Genomic DNA, 22,249 nt, shown 5'->3' with positions numbered 1-22,249 from the left:
TGATTAATAAACATAAAGGCAAAATCAGTTTAACATATCTATTGCATCTAAGAAAATAAAAAGTCAGCTTTTTAATCCAGAGAGAAATAAGAAGACAGAAATTACATTTAAAATTAAAAACACATTTTAAAAATGTAAATATTAAGTGTGGTTTTACAACTGTATCTTGACTTTATTTGGTTTATGTCATCTGGGACATTGACCTCATGATTCAGGGGAAAGAGAGGAGCCAGGGAGAGGGATCTCTAAACACCATGCGGAAGAAAATAACTGAGCGTGTCAGTGTGTTCAAACGATCATAAAAATCAGGGCTAAAAATATGGCACTGGACTGGGAAAATGGTGAGCCACTCATTGGCTTGAAGAGAAATTGGATGTTGTTCCCACAGGGACAAGGTGTCTTTTGTTGGAACCTTTGCTGGGACTCCGATTTCTTGGAAGAAGTGCAGAGAAAGCACCATTTGTCTTAATTATATCCATGCTATTCAGGTATTTCCCACTCTCCATGAACTTAGATCATATTTATAAGATACTAGAATAAGTACCAAGGTAAAATTTATGTGAGAATTTCCAATGACTATGCAAATTTTGAGACTTTGATGCTTGATGCATTTAAATAAGATAAGCAAAGACTTATTCTATTTAGTTGGAGTATTTATTTAATAAACTGAAACTCATAGGATTTTTTTTCCTTAAAATTGGAAGTAAGTTTGGAAAATGGAAGTTTTGTGGGAAAGCAGTAAAGCTTGCATTTCACCTGAACCACAAACTCAAGAGATTATCTCATCTTAAAAGAACACAGCTGAAAAAAAGAAAAATCCAAGACACGAAAAACATGGATAAGGTCACAAGTAGCATCTTCTGAATGCAGAATTCAGCAGATAATGTAGACATAAGGAATGAGGTAAAATTCAATAAGAAATCTAGAAATACATTACTTTGACATTTTGCTTCCCCAACAGAGACTTGGGGAATAGTGTCTGCATTTGGATTGTGTATATTGGGTTGTGTACATACATAGGTGTATGTCCAAAGTCGCCAATATACACATCAGGGAAATGAGGGTTGGGGGGAGGAGGAGTAACAAGGGCTTACAATTCAATTCAAAGGGTTGTAATATTTATCTCTCCTCTCTCATCACATCTTTTTTAAAGGACAGTAAATGGATTTATGAAAGACATGTACCCACAAGACTATAGTAAAATAGAGAAGATAACAGCAAAATAATTTTGCAAGTGAGCAACAAACCCAAAGAAACCAACCCCAGGCTGGGAGATGAAAAGCTAAGGACACCTAAATCCGTGTTGTGAGAGTCCCCAGAAGCTGGGGAGCTAGAGATAACCCATGTCCCCAGAAGTGCTGGCAACCAGCCGGTGGGCAACGCCCCGCCCCAGGCAATGTGTCCAAAGGCGGGGGTGGGGGGGTCGGGGGGGGGCGACAAATGGAGGGGGGGTGGGGTGGGGGAGTGGGGTGACAAGGGTTAGTAACACCTGGCTGCTGAATCATCAGGGGCCATCCTGAGGGCTGCCCACCTCAGTCAGCATCGCCTTCCCTGAGGGAGAGTCAATGTGAGAAAAGACCATCTTTGGTAAGAATTAAGTGAAGTCAGCCTTAGAAATGAGAAATGCTAAATGCAGTTTTCAGAGCTTTGTCAGAGATGGAGACTGGAGAAAATAATAGAAAAAGGCATTCATGCAGAAAATGAAGATGTTAGGAAAACCTTACACTGTAGGTAGTTGTTACTCACCTGACTGATTTCTTCCTCTCAGATCAATGGACTGACTTTCAGACTCCCAGACTCCTGGACGGCTATTTTAAGAGTTACAGATAAAAGTTCAAGGTTTGTGAACTTGGCATGTTGACATCGTGCAATTATTTCCATTTGTCCTTCTGCTGTAATGGTGGATCATATTGTGCCGAAGTTCATGAGTTGGTCAATAATCTGGGTTGTTATGTTGGTTAATTATCACTGCTGTAATAATACCCACTATTTACCAATAACCATTATGTTTCAAAGCACCAGGTGAAACTTTTTATCATGACTCTAAAAAATGTACAGACTTGACCTCTGGGCATCCTCTCGTGGTCCAGACCATTGGCTTCTAGCGTATCTGAGGTGGTTCTGAGATCAGCTGAGCAATGGCCAAGCCCGCAGTTTTGGACCCTCCCCCATTGTAAGGCTCATTTTTTCCTCTCCTCAGAGTGAGAGTCTCAAGACTGGTCCTTTCTTCACGGTGGCTTTTCCGCTTTCCTCCGTGGAGAACCCTCAAAGCTAGAAGACGATGCTAAGTGAATCATGTGGCCTTCACCATCATAATTAATGACTTCTTACAACAAATGATGCTCGTTTTAAAGAGCAGCATGGGTATGGCGCAGTCTCTGCCTGGTCGATTCATCAAAAGCCACATGAAGCTTTAGAGGTGGCCGGGTAATTTATCAAAGGGAAACGGGAGAGCCATGAAGGGGGATATTGCTTCATCACTAGGATGATGGAAGAATGCACAGAGGAATTTTGAATGAAGCTAGGATTACTGCGTGACAGAGGAACGGTGCCTTCCCTCTGGCAGAGTGCACTTTGAAGGGAGGAAACCTGGACAAGGAGCAGAAGAGAACACTGAAAGAGAATAGGATGGAGAATGGAGGCCAGTGATGGGAAGCCGACAAGAGGACACTTAGGGGGCGGGGCCTCGGCAGAGACAAAGCACAGCCCCTACCACTCCCGAGTACACCTGCCCCCCACAACACCCCCTACACAGGGCTGGTGTAATTTAAATTACAGAACATCCAAAAGCCTTTGCTCAACAGCCTTGGTGTGCCCCACAGGAGACAATGGCGGGAGCAGGTGTGAGTCTGACCCAAAGGAAGAGCACAGGAGGGTTTTATGGAAGCCATGGAACCAGCGTCAGTGAGGCCCATTTGTATTTAAAAAAAAATAGCCCAGCACTCTGGTCTCTGATTTTTTTTAGCACTCTTCTGAAAATACAGTGCTTCTAATTAACTTAAAAATCGAGGAAGAAAATTGCAGCCCCACCTCTGGATGGGAGGAAGCCCTCAGGCCGCACCCCAGCCTGTCCGTGCTGCAGGCAAGTGCGCAGCCTGGATCTGCCCCACTGGAAGCCACTGAGCTTCCCCGCCTGGTCAGCAGCGAGCAAGGCAGAGTGAGGAGTTGTCCCCCCATCAGATGACCAGACCCCAGGGAGTGACAGGTGCCCTGGTGGAGAAGTTATGTGAGGGTGGGGCCAGGAGGGCATGGTTTCCCTCCCCCTTGCAGTACAGGACTCTGATCTCCTTTTCCTGGTTTCTAAGATCCCAAATTTAAAAATCCTTTTATAGCCTTTTCTCTGCATTGCAAGTAGTGGAGAGAGACTAGAGCTAAGGCCGTGGGCTCCTGTCTACCAGTTAGTGGGTAGAAGAAGGGGACATATTTCCATGATGATAAAGTACATATCCGTAAGTCAGTTTCCCAAACAGGATGCCTCTTTCAAACAATACTTGCATTTCAAAGTAATGATGTCTATTTTCTGATTTTTACTTATAAATAAAACTCCTTTATTCTATGTTGTATCTTCTATTTGATGGTGTTTTGGAATCTAGGGGATATGGAGGGATGAAGCTTTATCTGGCCTCAATAAAGTAAACATTTACTGTTGGGGGGTGAATGGGAAAAATAAGGAAACAATGTCTGTGAACGTGATCCTTGATATAAAAAGGATGATCAGAGGAGGAGGAAGGGGAAGGAAGGAAGGCTGAAGGTTTTACCCAGAGGAAGAGGTGGAGGAGAAGGTGAGGCTCCCCCGCCCCAAAGCTGCTGTTCTCCCCATTGTGGAGGACACATCGCTGATAGGACACATAGTTGTTCTAAGTCACCCCTTAGCTGGAACCTATTTATGATCCATGTGGACATATTTAAAAGGAGAGTTGCTAGCCATCCCGAGAGGGAAGGATCTTGAAACTTGGGAGGTTAAAAATCAGCAGCAGGGAAGAGAGACAAAGAGGAGAGAACTGGAGAGGCCCCATGATTACAGAAGGGACTGTGGAGCCTGTTGGAGGAGGGGAGTTGGAAGCGAGGAAGAGAGGTTCTGCATTCCCTGCAGGATAGCTTCTGTCTGGGAAGGCATGTGTGAGCGCCTGATCTTCTCCTGGCTGCTCTGTCTACAGTCAGGTCGGGCTCAGGGAACAACTCAGAGACCCAACACTGAAAAAGGGAGCAAGCAGTGTGAAAGGCACAGGTGTACCCACCACAGAGACATGCTTTATTCGGCAGCCATTGCTAAGCAAAGTGAGCCGTCCAGCCACAGAGGCCACCGAAAGGGTCTTCACTCCCTTGGTAAACACTGCCTGCCCGGCCATTGGAAACCAGGTGGGAAAGAGGCACTGTGGGAGAAGTAATTAGACACAGAACTTCTAAGAGGCGGGCAGAGAAAACCTCTCACAAAGCAGAAGACAGAGAAAGCATCCGTGCTGCTGAGGAAGTGCTGAGCTGCACATCACAGGCAGGTCAGGGGCAGGTTTACGGTCAGGGTTAGTGTTAGGGTCAGGGTCAGGGTCAGGGTTAGTGTTAGAATCAGGGTCATGGTCAGGGCCGGGGTCAGGGTCGGGGTCAGGGTCAGGGTTGGGGATTGCAGAGACAAAAGGAAATCTCACCCCTCCGTGCAGCTGAGCTGGGATGTGCATGATCTCGGGATAAGTGACAAGCTGCCCTCAAGAACAAGGACTAGAAAGCGCCATTCGTCACTTGCAGCTCATCCTCAGCACTCCTGGCCCTTGGGAGGCCACCTGTGTTTTCTAGTTGACTTTATCCAGGGGAAAAAGAAACTTCTCATGTCTTAACGATAAGAGATCATTCATACACTTTGGGCCAAGCAGCTGGGTTAGTCTCCTACCCTCCCACTGAGACTGGGAGATGGGACCTCACCTTTCTCGATGATTACATTTTAGAGATGGTTCTTGGGTCCCCAAGAAGAGCGTCTTGGGTCATAAAATGGCCAGAAGCTTGTGCAGGCTGTACAAGGATTTCCAATCATCTGAAAAGCTAAGGGCAAGGATTGATAATTACAGGGTTTCTAAAGGAAACATCCTCAGAAAAGGGAAGGAGGACATTCTTTTGCCTCCTTTCCACCTGGGACAGCTAAAAAAAAAAAAAAAAAAAAAACCTGTTTTTTTAATTGGTATTTGCCCTACAGCACCTGAGCATCTGAGGTTTTACTTCAAGAATAGAAAATTTCCAGGCCTTAGAAGCCCCAAGCATGCTCTGTTTGCCCCATAGGGGATTCTGTTCATTTTTTAAGTTTGCTGTCAAAATTTAAATATCTCACAATGGCCCGTGAAATCCAGACTTCCTACATCTCAGAGAACTCAGAGCATTTTGTGACAGTCAGCTGGACCTAAGATTAAAATATCAAAATACCATCCCAGTGTTATTTCAGAGTGAGTTTATTTACTGTTAATGAGCTACACACTAGGCTAAAATCTACACTGCACAGCGCCGGGGCTGGGGACATTTCCAGATATGATAAAAATGATCACTTGTTGAGCACCTGTCATGTGTCGTGCTGTTGTAATCATCTCCTCTTCACCCCCTTGGTGAGGGAGGAATTCCCGCCCTTAGGGTGGCGGGGATGGCCACACACACAGCCTGGACAGACCTGAGGGGCAGCATTCAGCACCCACGGGCTAGGCAGGGGAGGTCAGTGCACACACCAGGAAGGGCACACGGGGCATGCCCTTGGAATCCAAGAGAGCCGGCAGGTTCCCAGAGGCAGCTTTGTGGTGACAAGAGGGTGGGGCACCCCAGATCCCTCAGGAGGCTGACCTGCAGCCTGTCAGTGAGTTGGAACCTCCTACTCAGGCCAGAGCAGCCGTCTCGCCTGGTCTGCTGGGCAAGGAGGACTATTTGCCGGGGGACACCTCACCCACAGGTGCAGAGGGGAGCTGGAGGTCAGGCTGCCCAAGGCTCTGCCCGCTCCCCATATCACTCAATAATACTAACTTGGACCTATCGCCACCCTTGCATATAGACTATTTCAGGGTTCATAGCCCCTTTGTGAAGTAGTCCTTCTCTTGTGCCCATCTTACAGAGGGGGAAGCTGAGCTGCAGTCGGGAAGAGATTCAACCACAGTGACAGCCCCTACAAGTAACAGGGATGAGCCAGGCTCCAGGCTCCAGGGCTCAAACTCCTACCCAGGGAAATGGACAAAATGACGTTGTATCCCGAGTTAAATTTTACCAAAATACTTGTCTCTATTATTTAATTTTACCATTTTACCTTGATGTAGTTAAGCCATATACCAAAAGGTACAGTAGGCTTTCATTTCACTGAATCAAAGTGAAATGAAATTTTTACAGTGTCTTTGGCCATAAACCAGTAGTTCAGCCCTTAAAAATGCTATAAATAAAATAGATAGAAGTCAGAAAACCATCTAAACATTAGAACACCATCTTTGCCTCTTGAAGTTATTATATTTCCAGAGTAAGGTGCTTTGATTCCAAAAATTGTTTTTACTTCTTTTGAGCCATGATGGCTAAATGATGATGCCAAGCACTGACCAATGGATGGTTCATGGAATAATTACTCCAGAATGCAGGTAGTTCCCAAGAGCAACTGTCAGGAAATGTGGAGAAAGACTTTCAAGTGGGTAAAAAATATTATTGAGTGTCATCTCTAATACATTTTCAGTTACCTCTTTGAATTAACTACTTTATAATGCTGCAAGTTGTAGCATTTTTATAGTAATGAAAGTCTTCCTATCCTTAGAAATGCATATTTGTCCCAGATATCCAGTTGAGAATTGTCATGCAGACATTGAGCCCCTTTGCCTCTATCTCATACATTTATTTCAGCATTCCTGATACCTGTAAATGTGCCTGTGTGTGTTGAATTCTTCGTTTAACTACGTGTTACATTAACCTGGTTCCCTTGTGGAAAAAAACATCTTGGACACATGTTTATCTTTTTATTTACATGAAAGTCATGATTGACCTCTTTCTTTTTAACAAAGTATCGCTTTGCACAACTATTACAATGTTGCCTTCGATCTTCAAAATGACGCTATAGGACTCTGGTATAGATGTAACTTAAATTTCTATGAGGAAATGCTAACCTGCTGTGAATCAGAAAACAGATTCTCTTTGGTACTTTAAACATGTCAAAACTAGTTCTGATCCTTAAAACTGAATATCTAAGAGTCAAAGTCAGTAAAGCACATGGTAGGATGAACTTGGTTTTGGGGTGGTGATAACAAGTGTCTCGTCAAGCCACAATAGCGTGGCACCTAAAATCGGAGTCATCACTCGTGTCCCAGTGTGAATTAGTTCAAAGCAGCTAACGCAGGTGCACCGGCCACCTGCACAGTTCTCCCTCGAATGAAACTTCTGGGGTCAGGTGTGCTCTGCTCCTCTCAACACCCTGGGTGAGCGCTGGGCTGGGCAGGCGCTCCCACAGCTGCTCTCCATGTCTGTTCCCGGCTCACACAGTGTGTCCTTGGCCTTCCAGGGCCTGGCATAAGTGGCTGTGACAAGTGGCTTGAAAGGCCCCATTGGGCAAAGACAATTCAGGCTCAGTGTTCTGGTTAATTTTCATTGTAATTTAATTGCAAACTTAGGGAAGAGTTTTGAGAGTAAGATGAAAAATTACTCTCTCCCCATATTGTTATTGCTATTCTTTGTTTTCTGGATTCTAATGCTGTATTTGCCCCACTTCTCTTACATTCTTTATTGCGTGTTTCTAAGGAGCATAGACATTCTCTTGCCCAACACTGTACCATTATCAAAATCGGAGTATTTAACTCAATACAATACTATTAACTAATGCACTGTCCTGCAGACATAGGCAATTGCACCAACAGAGTCCTTCGTAAGTATTTCATTTTCCTGTCCAGCACCCGATGCAAGATCACAAATTGTCATTATTTGTTTGCTCCTCTTCAATTCAGAAGAGCTCCTCTGCCTCCTTTTGCCTTTCTTGACCTTGATGTTTGCAAAGATCACAAGTCATTCTGCGGAGTGTCCCTCATGGGGCGATGGTCAGATGTTCTCTCATGAGTGTCAAAATGTTAAGGATTCTGGAAGTAACAGCAAAAGCCACGTGTCCTCCACAGTATGCCATATCAGAAGACACATTCTGCCCGTCTGCTCCTGTTTTGGTCACTGTTGTAAGGGCAAATACATTTTATTTGTTTCGTATATACCATGGAAAAAGTTTAAGGATCTCATGACCAATCATGTTTATTGGACACGAGAAGTAGTTATTGGACACCAAAAATGGCATTTGATAAATCCGTAATATGCAAAAGATCTCCATCCCCCTGCCCCTGAGTCATGTAGACACAGTTCTGGCTTCTCATGGAAGTCATGGCAACTGGTGAACTCTTCCGACCTCACGAGTGCACACCCAGGAACACGTCTGGCCAGGGTTAGGATACGTACAATGCAAACTGAATGGTTCCCTATGTCTGTGCTGAATAACAACAGAGAGTAAATGAGACTATTTTTCACTGTAATGAAAGACTTCACAAAGCTGACTTCTTTTTTCTCATTTTCCTTTTTTTGTTGTTTTTTTTTCCTTTTCCTGCCTTCCTGTCTTTTTTAGTCTTACATTCTATTTATTGTTATTCCTTCAAACACTCTTAAAATACAATTATGAAATAAAAAATGCCACTTGCCACACATCTATGCAAATCCATTATAATATGACTTTAGATTGTTCTATAGTAATCTTTAGAAACAATTCTAAAGTTTTGCTGATTTGCACTGCATTTACTGTGTAAAGACAAATAGTGGTTGTATTAATTTTGATTTAAGGTGATGCATTTTGTTCTGATTTAATCTGAGAAGCAATGAGTCTTCTGTCGATATGTATCATGTAAGAGTGTGATTTCACCAAGGAAGCACAGCACAGCAACTTTCTTCATATTTATGAAATATTAATTAAAAGTAGTCAAATATATTTTGCTTCCAACAATGTGTAGAGAGAGAATTAGTTTTCCAATATACCAATTTCGAGCATGTTAAATAGCTAGATAGTCATGAAATTTTATGCAAATAATGGTTAGGAGCTAACTCATAGGATATTATATATGACATACCTAAAAGTGGATATAAATTACAATCAGCCTTCTGGTGGTATCTGGGGAATGAAATTCTGATTTAATTAGTTCTATAATCTCTATTTCAGAATTTATAAGTGTTGAAAATCATCCAATGGTGGCAGAAAGCTTTCAACCTGATATAACTTTATTCAATTTAGCACCCAACATTTTGAAAAGAATTTTAAACTAAATACTAAATATTATATAACCACATGAGTCATCTTCTCTAAACTTTTTGCTAATAGTCTTTAAAACACAACCATTTGAAGTTGTAAGAGGAAACATTTTCCTTTATGTTATGAAGCATAAAGCATTTCTCATTAATTTCATGTAAATCACATTCACTGATGTTTTTAAAAGTCATGATTCACGGGAAACGGTCTCTTACAAAGTAAAAAACGTGTGGTTCAGCCTTTCTGATCCACATGCTAAGAAAATGCTGTACTAGGAAAGACCAGCATTGCAGTGACATTTCTCTTTGACAGTGTGAAGGAGCACAAATACGTCTAGTTCAATTTAAATCGTCTCTGTCTCCTAACCACTGTGCTACTGCAAACCCACATAATATGTTTCAAGAAAAATCTCCAGATGGAAAGCTTGAATATATTTCTTTAGTAGACGGAGTTCTATACAAGCCCGACTCGGCAGTGACTTTGTCAGATGTGATGGGAATTCAGTAGGACTTGTCTGTCTCTCAGTGATGCCGACCTCTCATTTTGGAGGCACATTTCAGGCTAAGGAGTTGCCCCCCCCCCTGCTGTTTTTCCTGCTGCCATCACTCTCCCTTGGTCCCTCACCTTCCATTGGTTCCTGTGGCACATCTGCTGTGTGACGTTCTACCTGCCTTGGGATAAATGGGTCCACCAGGAGGTGGGGATTGAGGTTAGCTGCCCTTGTCCTCTGCCTCTGTCTAGATTTTTCCAACAAGATGGTTAGCTGCTATAAGTAACTACGTCATCTTGAGAGAGACAGAGAGAAAGAGAGAATCCTTGGCCCTGGCGATAGCTGTTGTTGCGTTTTTTTTAATACCAGGAGTTGCCTAAAAAGATTTTCTAGGGAAAAGCTATCTATCTGGTCATACTAGGAAGGCAAGGGCAGCCTGGACAGCAGAGAGGTTGGTGTCATCAGCTTGGACCCAGGAAGCTTATCCCTATGTTAAGCTGTGTCACCCTGAGGGAAATTACTCCTGCTTCCTTCCCAGAGAAGCCAGCTCAGGAAGCAGCCATGTCCGCCCAAGTAGGCACATACACCCCTGTTCACTAATGCCTCATACAGATCCCTACAACACCTCCAATGGACCAGGAAGTATGGGGAAACCTGGGTGCATGGGGGCCTGGATACTACATGCCCTGTCATCCCATGGACCTGTTTTCTCCTGAGGAGGTGGACACTGACAAGAGCAAACACAGATGGCAATGTAGACACAAGAAGCCCAGGGGTCCGTCCAGAAAGGTCAAACCAGTTCACTCAATCAGCGTGTCTGGGGTGTTCAGTCAAGGAGGGGATGAAGGATCCGTGTGTGTGTGTGTGTGTGTGTGTGTGCGTGTGTGTGTGTGTATGGGTGGGTGGGTGTAGCTGTGTGCTGTGTGGTGTGGGTGTATGTGGGGGTGGGGAGGTTAATGGAACTGAAGGTGGGACCAGAGGACCGGCTTGTGATTCAAATAGTGAGCATTTACTAAATTTGCCTGATACAGAACTCTGAGTTTTATTTTAAGCTGCTCTGTGACCTGTGGGGTGCAGGTTAGAGAATAAACATATTGTTTCTTCTCTGCCATGTTCTCTCCAGTACAAACAATGCCAGTTGCTCTGGTGTTACTGCTGGTAATTCTAATTATTCTGCTCTCGGTCCAGACAGATGTGGGAAACCTCTTTAATTAAGTGCATCCAAGGAAATTCAGCTCAGCAAAGTCATGACAAGCACAAGACAAGGGCCTCAGGGCTCCCCAGGTCATGCACCAGTCTCACCTCCTGGCGAACAGGTCTGACCCAGCTCTTGTGCTTATGGCTCAGACATGCTCGGAGGGGATGGTTGGAATGTTTTTCCAAGCTGTGTCTCTGAGCTCCTCCCCTGGAGGAACTTGCCAGCTGGGCTCTGGGGCTAAGACAACCCCACCCCCCCGGGGTCCCCTCCTTGAACAGAGCGGGAGAGCCAATGAGTCCCTATTTCTCAGCCTCTAATTCAGCTTCTCTTCCAACCAGGTCCCTGTGTTCACACATCTTGTCTCCAGGCATATGAAGACTATTTATTAGGCTACGCTCTTTTTATAACTTATCATGACTTAATTAACAATGTTCCTTGCTGTTTTGTCTTCTTTTCCCCCGGGATGATGGGGGTGGGGATTTTTTTTCCTGTAGCTGTCGGTATGTGACCTGTCACCCTTTGCTTGAGAACCCTGAAAGTGAACCCCAGAAGCCTAAAGGAAGGCATGGGCTCCCCATGTACCCACTCCCACCCTCCAATCCCTGGAAGTGAACCTCTGTCAGTTGGATGCCTCCAAAGCAGGAGGCTCACAGAGCACTTGGAATTCATGCTGGGGGCAGGGACGAGTCCGATAACTGTGGGGCTGCCACACCCCTGCCTGCGGCATTGCACAGACAGGTTTCCTACAGAACAGGGGGAACCCTGGATGAGCCCTAGACTTCTCATCCACCTGTGAGTTGTCTATACCTCCCAGTTAATTTCTACCTCCGCTCTGGAGCCTGTTTCCATGGCTGATAGTCAAGAAGCCCCATGTTTGCAGCATTCGCCTATGGTGAAGGTGATGTCAGTCATCACCCTGACCGCATAGGACTCTGCTTTGGAGTCCTGGACCTGCATCCTATGAGGTGAACCCTGATTTTGCAGATTTGAAAATGTCTTAGCAGAACAGTGGAACTATGGAGCCTCAGGACCAGGATTCAGACGTGGGTCTACCCACTTTAATTCAAGTCAAGAGTATTAACTCAGGGGCCCCTGGGTGGCTAAGTCGTTAAGGGTCTCCCTTCGGCTCAGATCATGATCTCAGGGTCCTGGGGTCGAGCCCCGCATTGGGTTCTCTGCTCAGCATGAAGCCTGCTTCTCACTCTGCCCCTCCCTTGACTCATGTTTTCTCTCTCTGACAAAAAATAAAGTAAATAAAATCTTTTTTAAATAAGAATATTAACTTAAATTCTCTATTCTAGTTTTTTATAGGGAAGAAACTTTCAAGGTGTTGGAACTGTTTAGGAAAAAAACTAGACAACTAGTGGAATCGAGTATCTATGGAGAGTTCATGCTTTCCACATCACATATGACTTCCACCTGCAGTCACAAGAGTTTGCACCCCCACCCGCAGCCCAGACACAACAGCTCTGGAGTCATCTTCCAACCGTAATGGTAAGCCTGGTTCTCATGGGCTCAATACATCACCATCTTGATTCTTCTGGCTCTTCCTACACTCTATACCCTGGGGACAGCTAGTATCTGACGTCACAGACAAGCCCACCCAAGCCCCAGGGTCATGCATGGTCCATGGAAGAGGCAAGCAATGACCCATGTGTGTCCGATTCCCGATCCTTGATGTGTCCACCTTCCCACAGGAAGGCCCTGTAATGATCTATTCACGCCATGCACAGCCACTGCGCTTGTCCTTGGCCAACAGTTACAGAACAGGAGTAATCCCACTCCATCAGTCCAAAACTTCCCTCAGAAACCCTCTAAACAAAGAAGGACGGATGAAGTCAGTGCGTTGCTGTGCTCTCCGAGTTGTTGCTGTTTATCCTAAGAAATGGTTGCTTGATGTTACTCATTCACTCAAATAACGCACAGACCACCTTCTCTGTACCTGGCCCTGTCCTCGGTCCTGGGGATGCGATGATAAACCAGGAAGAAACAGCCCCCGACACGGAACTTCCGTTCTAGCCAAGGAGCGAGGGCCAGACACTCTCAGTGTGGAAGGTGAAGGAAGGCGCGCGCTACGGACTGAATATTCTTGGGACACTCGTGCAAAGTAAGAAACATATACCGTAGATACATACAGGGAAACACTGGAAAAAGTGTACATATCTACTATAGGTGACACATTATACGTCAACCCCCAAAAATATCATGAGCCTCCCAGTCAATGCTTAGAGACAATTTCCATTCGACTCATAAACAAAATAAAGGCAAAAATGAAGATAAACTTTGGAGGTAAAAATAAAGATGTGAACGTTGACCAAACCCATGAACACAGAAGAGCAGAGACAATCTGGGAGGCGAACAATTCGATTTTTCTTACAAAGGGAAGATAATGTCAGGACTCCACAGTTCGGCGACACTGGAATGATTTTCCTAGAAGCAGGAAGCAGTGAGGGATTCACATCGGCACGGCTTCAAAATAGCTCTTTTTTTGTCTGCTTCTCAGGGAGTCGTGTCTGAGTTGGCCCCAAACACAGCTTAATTCCTTTCTTATTGTTTGTGCTGCTCTGTGAGCTGCATCATTTTTGCATTCTTACAGGGCTTTGGGCTTTATCTCTGTCGACAAGGCACAAAATGAGAGGACTGCACACGCGTGGGGAGAAACTTTCCAACCTGCCTGGATACTTCCAGCCGCTCTATTGTTGCCGGTGCCCCTGGCCAGTGGAGCCTGGTGTTTGTTCTGTCCAGAAAGCATATGCACCAGATAAGGTCACTTTAATTAAACTTGGAATCAAGAGCTGAATGAGATGCTTACACTAAGCCCAGCATGGAGGAGCTCAAAGTTGTTGTCTTGAGTGAAGGAGCCTCACACATAAATTCATCCTGGATGTGCCCATGCCTACGATATTCTAGAACCAGTGAGTAAGGTCAGGGCCCCAGCTGGCGCTGGGGGGTCAGGGATGTGGCAGCAGCTCAGATCTGCTGGAGAAGACCTGATGAGTGATTTGCTGCTGTCTGTAGGTCCACACCCTGATGCGTGCAAGGCTGCCCCTCCCCCACTCTGCCCACAGGCTGTGATCAGGGTGTGGCTCTAGGACAGACCATTGGTGCCCACTGGGAGCCTCCTACCAGAGCAGCTTTGGCTTCAGGACACCCCTCTGGGCTAGTCAAGAATCCCCAGCAGGACACTGCAATGAGACTCCCATGACTCCCTATGCCTCTCCCAGGGTCAGAGGGAACCGTGGTCAGATGGTGTCTCCTCCCTTCTTCCTTTCCCAGACCTTCACCCGGCAGGTCTCTTGTGTATTTGGTCCCATCCTGGTTCCTCTTCTCAGAAGCCCACACAGACACAGTAATGGAAGACAGAGCTGGATTTCTCATTAAAAGAAACGTTGTGACCAGATGCTGAGACCTGGGTCATTTTATACGCACGTGGAAGTCTGCAGGAAGTAGCAGGAAGACATTTGCAACTTTCTCTAAAAAGTATCCGAAAGGGCCACCTAGGTGGCTCAGTCATTAAGTGTCTGTCTTCAGGTCAGGTCACGATCCCTGGGTCCTGGGATCGAGTCCCACATTGGGCTCCCTGCTTAGTGGGGAGCCTGCTTCTTGGGCTGGGAGGTGCCCACCAGTCAGGATGCTATGAAGCAGGAACACTTCCTGGCTGCTCAGTCTCCTGCCAGATGTGGCAATCACTTGCAGACCCTTGGAGAATGCAAGCAGCCCCAGAGGTGGGCTGAACCCTATCCCTCCAGAGGCGCCCCTCTTGGGGAATGACCAGGAGGTAGTGGTGGAGCCTGGGCTTTTACCATCTGCTTCTGATTCTCATCTTCCTGGTGCAACTTCATGCATGCGGGATAAGGAGAGCAAGGCTCTGTGCCCCTTCTTTCCGTCCTCTTGGGCACTCTGCCTATTGGGGCGACTCATCCCAGTCAGCCACAGAACTGCTGGCCACGGCAGGGGGTCCTCCGAGCTGAGCCCAGCCTGCCTGTCGGTGGGTAAGGGGCGGGTTCTGCATGAGGTGTCCTGTGGGGTGCCCGGGACCAGTGCAGGTCTTCCTTAGCCCAGAGCGTGAGAGCCACCAGGATGTGAGGGGTCATCCTCTGTCCGCAAGTTCTCGGGTTCCCTGACTGCCTCACCTGTGACACACACAGGGCTGTGGGTGGCACACGGCATTGGCCATCATCGCAGACAGGGGCAAGTTTGAGAAGGAGAACAAACTGCTTCCTAGCCACGTGCTTCTTGTCTTTGCTTACCTGAGAGCCTAGGGGCGTCACTCCCAGTCACGCTCAGTGCTGCTGAGCTGCAGGGGGCAGAGAGCTGGGGCCTTCCTCCATGTGGGGAACCCCCCACCCAGTGGGCCACACAGCTATTTGGGGGCATCTGCTGTGCATTTTAAGACTCCCTGGCATCCTCAAAGCCTTGATCAGGATGCAGGACATGGTGCTCAAGTTGCACACAACTGAAAACAGGCTGTCCTGGAAACCAGGACCCAGCTCTCTTCGTAGCATCGCTGCTGGAGGGCAAACCGACCCGGTACAAAGTCAACCCTTCATCCTCGCTGTGGCAGTGGACACCTGCCTACCCGGGTGCAGCTGTGCTCATCCCTGAGGCCCTTCAAATGTTCCACCGAGTGTCTCCACCAGCAACAGAGCTTCTCGGGGCACACCCAGCCCGTTCAGTGCCCCCCGGTGATCGCCCAGCCAGTGGCCCCATTCACGCATTTGAAGTCAATATTCTAAAGATGGAAAAGACTCAGAAAACGTCAGGGCTGGAGGAAAGGCACATAAAGGAAGGGGAGTCAGTTAAGGGCGGACAAATCTGTTAATTGGGATCTCTCCTGCAGAATTTATGCCTTAACTTTCTTTTATTCCTCCCCTCTTTTTTTTTTTTTTTTGTGTGTTTTTAGTAAAACACCCAAACAAAGCCATCTTCACACAGCCAGGAGATTTGGAGATAATAGGGAAAAGATTTCAAGCCACTGTGAAAACTGCTGGGAAAGAAAATTCATGCCAGCCGCCTCTAACACACACACCCACACACCTTCACACACAACAGAGTGACACACACACACACACACACACTCACTCACATACACACTCACAATCCCAAACCAGCTCATTGCCCCTGTAACTGCAGTGGGGCAAGCTTTGTTACACGGTAAGGAAGGAAGAACCATGGGATGTACCAAAGGGCTCTCCGTGGCTGGTTAGGCCTGTGAACCTAAGCTCCTTCAGCTCACAGGACTGGAGTTCAGTGAGATGCCAGACATGTTTCCAAAAGAATACAGTTGAAAGACATTTACAGGATAATAACACCATTCCTGCACATTAGGCATTTGGCATGATTAAAGAAATTCATATTAGTGTATTCCAGTACAAGACACTTTAAAGTTGGTGAGCAAATTCTCAGCTCTAATGCTAATAAAATATTTATCCTTCAAAATCTCAGATAAAATATGAAATATATTAATGATGTAGGAGAGCATAGACTAGGTACGATGTTCTACTCTAAGCCTCCAGCACGTCCCAGTGAGGCTTGAATGTGATGATCACTTCCATCAGTCACGGAGCTCCACATGCAGCAAAGTCAGGCAGAGATGGTGGGGAGACTCAGAGGTGTGTTCACTCGTGCCAGGTTCAAGGGCATGTATGTTGCACGTGTGTCCCTCAGCCACTTTACCTGGGGGTGGTCTGGTGGTGCATGGCCGTGGACACCAGTGAGGGCAGACTGCTTCAGGGCTCTGCGCCAGACGTGAGTTCCCGCCCCTCTGGGACTCATCCCAAAGCACGCCCCTCCCTTGCGCTCCTCCTGGTTGTTGAAGGTCAATTGAACTCACCGTGTGCATCCAGCCCCGAGAACCCCGCAGATGGGAGCCTGTGAATTTCATAAGGGGTAACTCACTTGTCCTGCTTGACCTTCGTATTTGCAGTAAAACCTTCTCTGTCTTTAAAATCAGATAGAGAGTTGTGGGTGGTGCTGTTGGTTATGCCTTGGGCTCTTGATTTCAGCTCAGGTGAGGATCTCAGGGTAGTGAGACCGAGTCGCAACATCCAGACTCGTGTTGGCTCCATTCTCAGAGGGGGAGTCTGCTTGGAATTCTCTTTCCTTCCCCCTCCGACCCTCCCCCCTGGGCACACACATTATCTCTCTAAAATAAATAAATACATCTGTAAAAAAAATAAAATAAAAATCAAATCAGGGTGCCTGGGTGGCTCAGTGGGTAAAGCATCTACTTTCGGCTCAGGTCATGATCTCAGAGTCCTGGGATTGAGCCCCGCATCAGGCTCTCTGCTCAGCGGGGAGCCTACTTCCCTATCTCTCTGTTTCTGCCTCTCTGCCTACTTGTGACCTCCCTCTCTGTCAAATAAATAAATAAAATCTTTTAAAAAATCAAATTGGGCAACAGTATTAGTTAGTTCAACACAAGGAGCCTCAATTAATTGAGCCCAGGGTGGTGTTGCACTCTTATGACCTCTGGTATCTCTTTCCTGTTCTTTTCACTTTTCACAGCATGTGCTAATCACCATTGAAAGTGGCTCAAACTTTTATCTTAGTCCTATATAATACATGCCCTTGTTCATCTAAAATTCAATTATATCCCTTCTCTGGCCAGTGTGGTTTGTCTTCTCTTCTCTAAATTTCCCAAAAAGTAAATTATATTTTATGATTAGCTGGATTGTTTTCTATGTCTAAACATTTAAAAAGTACTTATGTGATTTTATAAAGTACCGAATATGCCATCATTTTGCAGAGTTCCCCAGAAAAAGGTTATTTATGTGAGCATAACATTCATAATATTTATATTTCACTCTATTAGCGTTATTTATGCAACCTGGATCATAGTTTTCTGTCCAAACTTAAAAGGATGGACCTAGAAGCATTGGTTACTGACCTGGCTCTCCTAGCTCCTCCAACTTTTTTTAAATGAGAAATTCTTCATGAATGATGGCTTCTGCCATGTGACGTTCTTTTCATTTGTCAATCATAGCCATCACCAGGGCACCATGAATGGCTTCACTGTCTCCAGGGCTCCTCTGATGCTCACCTGCTTCTTCCTTCCAAAGCCTCAGTTGCAGGAGGCAGGACACACTTAGGAGAAAGGATTTAGAATCCTTAATCACAGAGACCATGGATGCACACTTCCCCACTCTCTGGGCTCAGACTCACATTCCGTCACCTCCCAGCCATCCGAAGGAACGGAGGAGACTGTGCAGACATCTGGGCATTCACTTACATTGGGCATTTCTAGTTCTCTGGAAGATCAGGAAGGAGTATTAAGAAAAGAGAGTCAGTACCAAACCTCTGAGAATTTTTTTTAAAGATTTTATTTATTTATTTGAGAGAGAGACAGTGAGAGAGAGCATGAGCAAGGAGAAGGTCAGAGGGAGAAGCAGACTCCCCATGGAGCTGAGAGCCCGATGTGGGACTCGATCCTGGGACTCCGGGATCATGACCTGAGCCGAAGGCAGTCGTCCAACCAACTGAGCCACCCAGATGTCCCAACCTCTGAGAATTTTATGCTCACAAAGGAAGTGAGAAATAATGGGCAGCCTTAGAAAATTTGCTTTCAAAAGTTTTGCTTTTAGATAATATTCACATTTGGGTTAGGCAGGCTTGGCTTTTAAAGGCCCTGAAGCTCCTACTAGTACCATCCCTTAGATCAATGGCTGGCCCTGTCCAAATCTTCACAAATATCCACTGAGGCATGTGGGGTCTGTTACTGCTAGGGGGTCTTCATGAGAAACAGATGACACCCAGTGCAAGGGGTACTCAGCAAAAGGCTTGGTCACAACCTCTGAATGCACAGCTGCCAGCCTCCCCATCTAGGACAACAGGTGGATGAGCTCCTGCTTTCCACTCTGGTCCTTGGAAGCAAAAGGTCATCAAATTCAGCTGCCCCTCAGTGGTCAAATCTGACCCCAGTATTGCCTTCAAACACTATTGCCTTCCAACAAAAAAGCATCTCTGTATTAGACACATGCATACAAAGACAAATGATTACAATTAAACACATAGCAAATTTCTAGAATAAGACCACTGTTGGAGGCAGCTAACAGTCGTTAATACCATAAAAAGTAAGAAATAGAGGATAAGTCGAAGAAACGACTACTGAAATGCAGAATTAACCCCAAACTATTACACAAAGAGCCACCCATCTTCTACTGGAAATGTGCTTTAAGTTCACAGCATCTCTGTTTGCTTAAGAGTTGCAGAACACCATTGATGGTCAACAGAGCCATATTTTCTTAAGGACAGTTGTAGAGTATTTTAAGTGATATTAACAAATTGCTGAATAGCGTCATGCATGACTCATTTTAAAAACATGTGCACAAGTGAGAGTGTTGTGTATGTGTGTGCGCACGATTGAGTGTGTGCTGTGTGTGTGCACAAGTGAGTGTGGTGTGTGTGTGTGTGTGTGTGCATGAGTGAGTGTGTTATGTGTGTATGTGTGTGTGGTGCACAAGCCACTTTTTAAAAACTGGGCTGAGAATTCTGGATAGCTGCAAGGAACTGTTAATTGTATAAAGAGATGTTGAAATAGACTTGGACATTTGATTGAGAGGATATCACCTTGGCCACAGTTACAATCAGATTAAACCTTGGTAAGATTCCAAGTGGGCTCAAGAAGATATTACCAAGGCAGAAGTATGGAAACGGTGCTTTGAATGAAACACAGAGATCCGCTTTCCCTAGTGTGCTCTTATGAATGGCAAACTCTTCTCTTTTAAATTCAGTTTCTTCTCTGTATCATTTTGCATACACAAAATCTTTTTAGTAGAAAGTCCTGGAATGAGAAACTTGTTGAATACCTCATTTGACTAAGCAGAGAATGTGGTGACTACATCTTATAAATAATTGAAAAGCCATTTCTGATAAACTTAGTGAAAACAGAAATAACAGATGTGACCTAGGAAAAACATTGTCTGAAAGCTTGGGTGCATAGATACTGATTGTCATAATTTAAAACTCATTAAATCCAAATGATAAACAGTGAACTTCTTCTTGAAGTTCAACCTTGCTTCCCAATTCAAAATGGTGAATTAAACACATATGTGTATATGTGGTTTTCCCCCCTCATTTTCTTCTCAGTTTCCTATTGAAATGACAGAGATGATGGGCAGAGAGATCCAGTCTGTAAGTGGGATGACAATTGTGGTACTTATGAATTCCTGGTACCCTGGGGATTTTGTAGCCAGATGGTTGGAGGACACAGTTGACACAGGAGAAGACCCTGTCCTCTTCCCCCAACCCTAACACAGCCCCCATGCTTGAGCAATGGGGGTGGATTGTGCTAATGGGGAAGGGAAGGAACCATGACAGTATTAGAAGACTGATTTTAGAAGGTCATTGCATCACGACCTTTGCTCTCTTCAGTCCTGGCATAAATGTCAAAAGAGGTATTTATAAGAAACCCAGAAAGCAAGCCAACCTATAGATAGCCGAGTAAGAAATGAGCCAAGCCCAGAAAATTTGAGCTAATCCTCAGTCTTCTGGCTCAGGACACACTAAGGGATGCATGTTCAAGCCTTGGGTTTGGGGTGCTTTGTTGTTGCAGCAATAGCTTATTCATACAGAATTCTGGATTCTTCACTGAACTCAGTGATCCCAGAGGCCTGAGCAGTTTGTCTTCAGGAACCTCTGTGGATCCTCTCAGAGGAGTCCTATTTGACTTTCTAGAAAATCCAAGATGTGTGAGCACACTGGGGCTTGTGCTGATGTTAGAACATGCAAGGACATTCAAGGGAAACGCAACTAGCGAACGGAAGCCATTGAAATAAAGAGACTCCCATGAAAAATTCAGCTCAGTTTGCTTAAAAATGTATTGACAATGGGCTAATGTCAGATTGTTAAAAATAACATCAATGGTTATTTGATCTCAAATGAATTTTTCATTTGTAGCCTTTATTTTATGCCCAAATTACAAATGTGTCTTAAAAAACTGTGACTCAAAGAAAAAACAAACCAATTCTTAATTTAAGGATCAGATCTTTCAGTGTGACAACTGCTGTAAGCAATGCATTTTACTTGCACTAGATGCCCAGGAACTGGGCACAAGCCCATGTTCTCAATTTTTCTTTCCCTAACTCATGTTAATTAAGTTTAAACTGTCTTGACATCTACATTTGGGGACTCAAGTTTATGGCTCAAGCCAACTTTTCATAAATTGTAATTTTCCCTTGGCTATGAGATTTCTTAATCTTTCATGACTGACACTTTTCCTAATATAGAGCCCAGGCATTGTAGGTCCTTACTAAATCTATTCTAACTGCACATATTTATTTCTGTATTTTATATTAAATATCTTATAGGAGCTAAGTGTAGAGGACAGCCCTGTGTATCCAGCCACAGCAGAATAATTCAGTTTATTTGATCTGTTCATGCCATCAGTTGCAGTAAAGGCAAAATATAGACAGTCCTTTCTGAAACTAATTAGCGTACAACTCAAAAATATTTCTACCACATCACTGTGGAATACCAATTTACATTATAAGACATAAGAGTAGCTCTTCAGCTCTTGATTTTCTAGGAAAAAATGAGGGAAAAATGCCACAGCTGCCCTTTCAGGAGTTTGCATGTTGGGAGTAACCCAGCCTGAGAGGCTCACGTCCTGCCCCTGGCAGGGCTCACAGGGATGGGGAGGGCCGGTGCTCCCCAGAGAACTTCTTCCAGGGATAGCACCTGTCCGTAGCGGAACTGTTCCAAGACAACATGACCTCAAGGCCCTAGTTTTCCTTCGTGGGAAATGCATCACTTCTCAGGAGAGAATCCTGTATCCCAGTGCCCTGAGGGACAGGTGACCTTTCTGTTTCCCTCTTCCAAGTCAGGAATCCTTGTCCCAAGGATCTAGTGCTCAGAGACACACAGAGACTGGCTTCCAGGGCACCAGTCCCCTCAGACTCTGCTGCCCGGCACCTGGTGACAGGTAAAGGGTCTGCAGGAGACGTCTGAAATAGAAAGGTCCTTTCTTGAATAGAAGGGCCCATTAAACACATGTCAGAAACAATAATGTCTTTCAATAAAGTTTCTGTTTACTGGCTAAATGACAGGGGTAGAAGCAGAAAAGATATTGTAGTAAAGTTCTCATATTTCCTCTCATACGATGATTTTTTAACACAAATTTCCTATTTCCTATATTGAAAATACGTGACTTTTCTGTATTCAGTTCCTTCGAAACCTGTCTCTACTTCAGTTGTGCAGAGAGAGGCTTTCTCCCTGTCTTGGCATTTATATTTTCTGCTTTTCTGGGTGAAATATGCCCACTTGGCTCCTTGGTGTCCTTTGAATGTCCTCTTATTCATATCCT

This window comes from Mustela erminea, chromosome 12 (genome assembly GCF_009829155.1).
Source record: "Mustela erminea isolate mMusErm1 chromosome 12, mMusErm1.Pri, whole genome shotgun sequence".
Lineage (NCBI taxonomy): Eukaryota > Metazoa > Chordata > Mammalia > Carnivora > Mustelidae > Mustela > Mustela erminea.
This window is presented reverse-complemented; position numbering follows the sequence as displayed.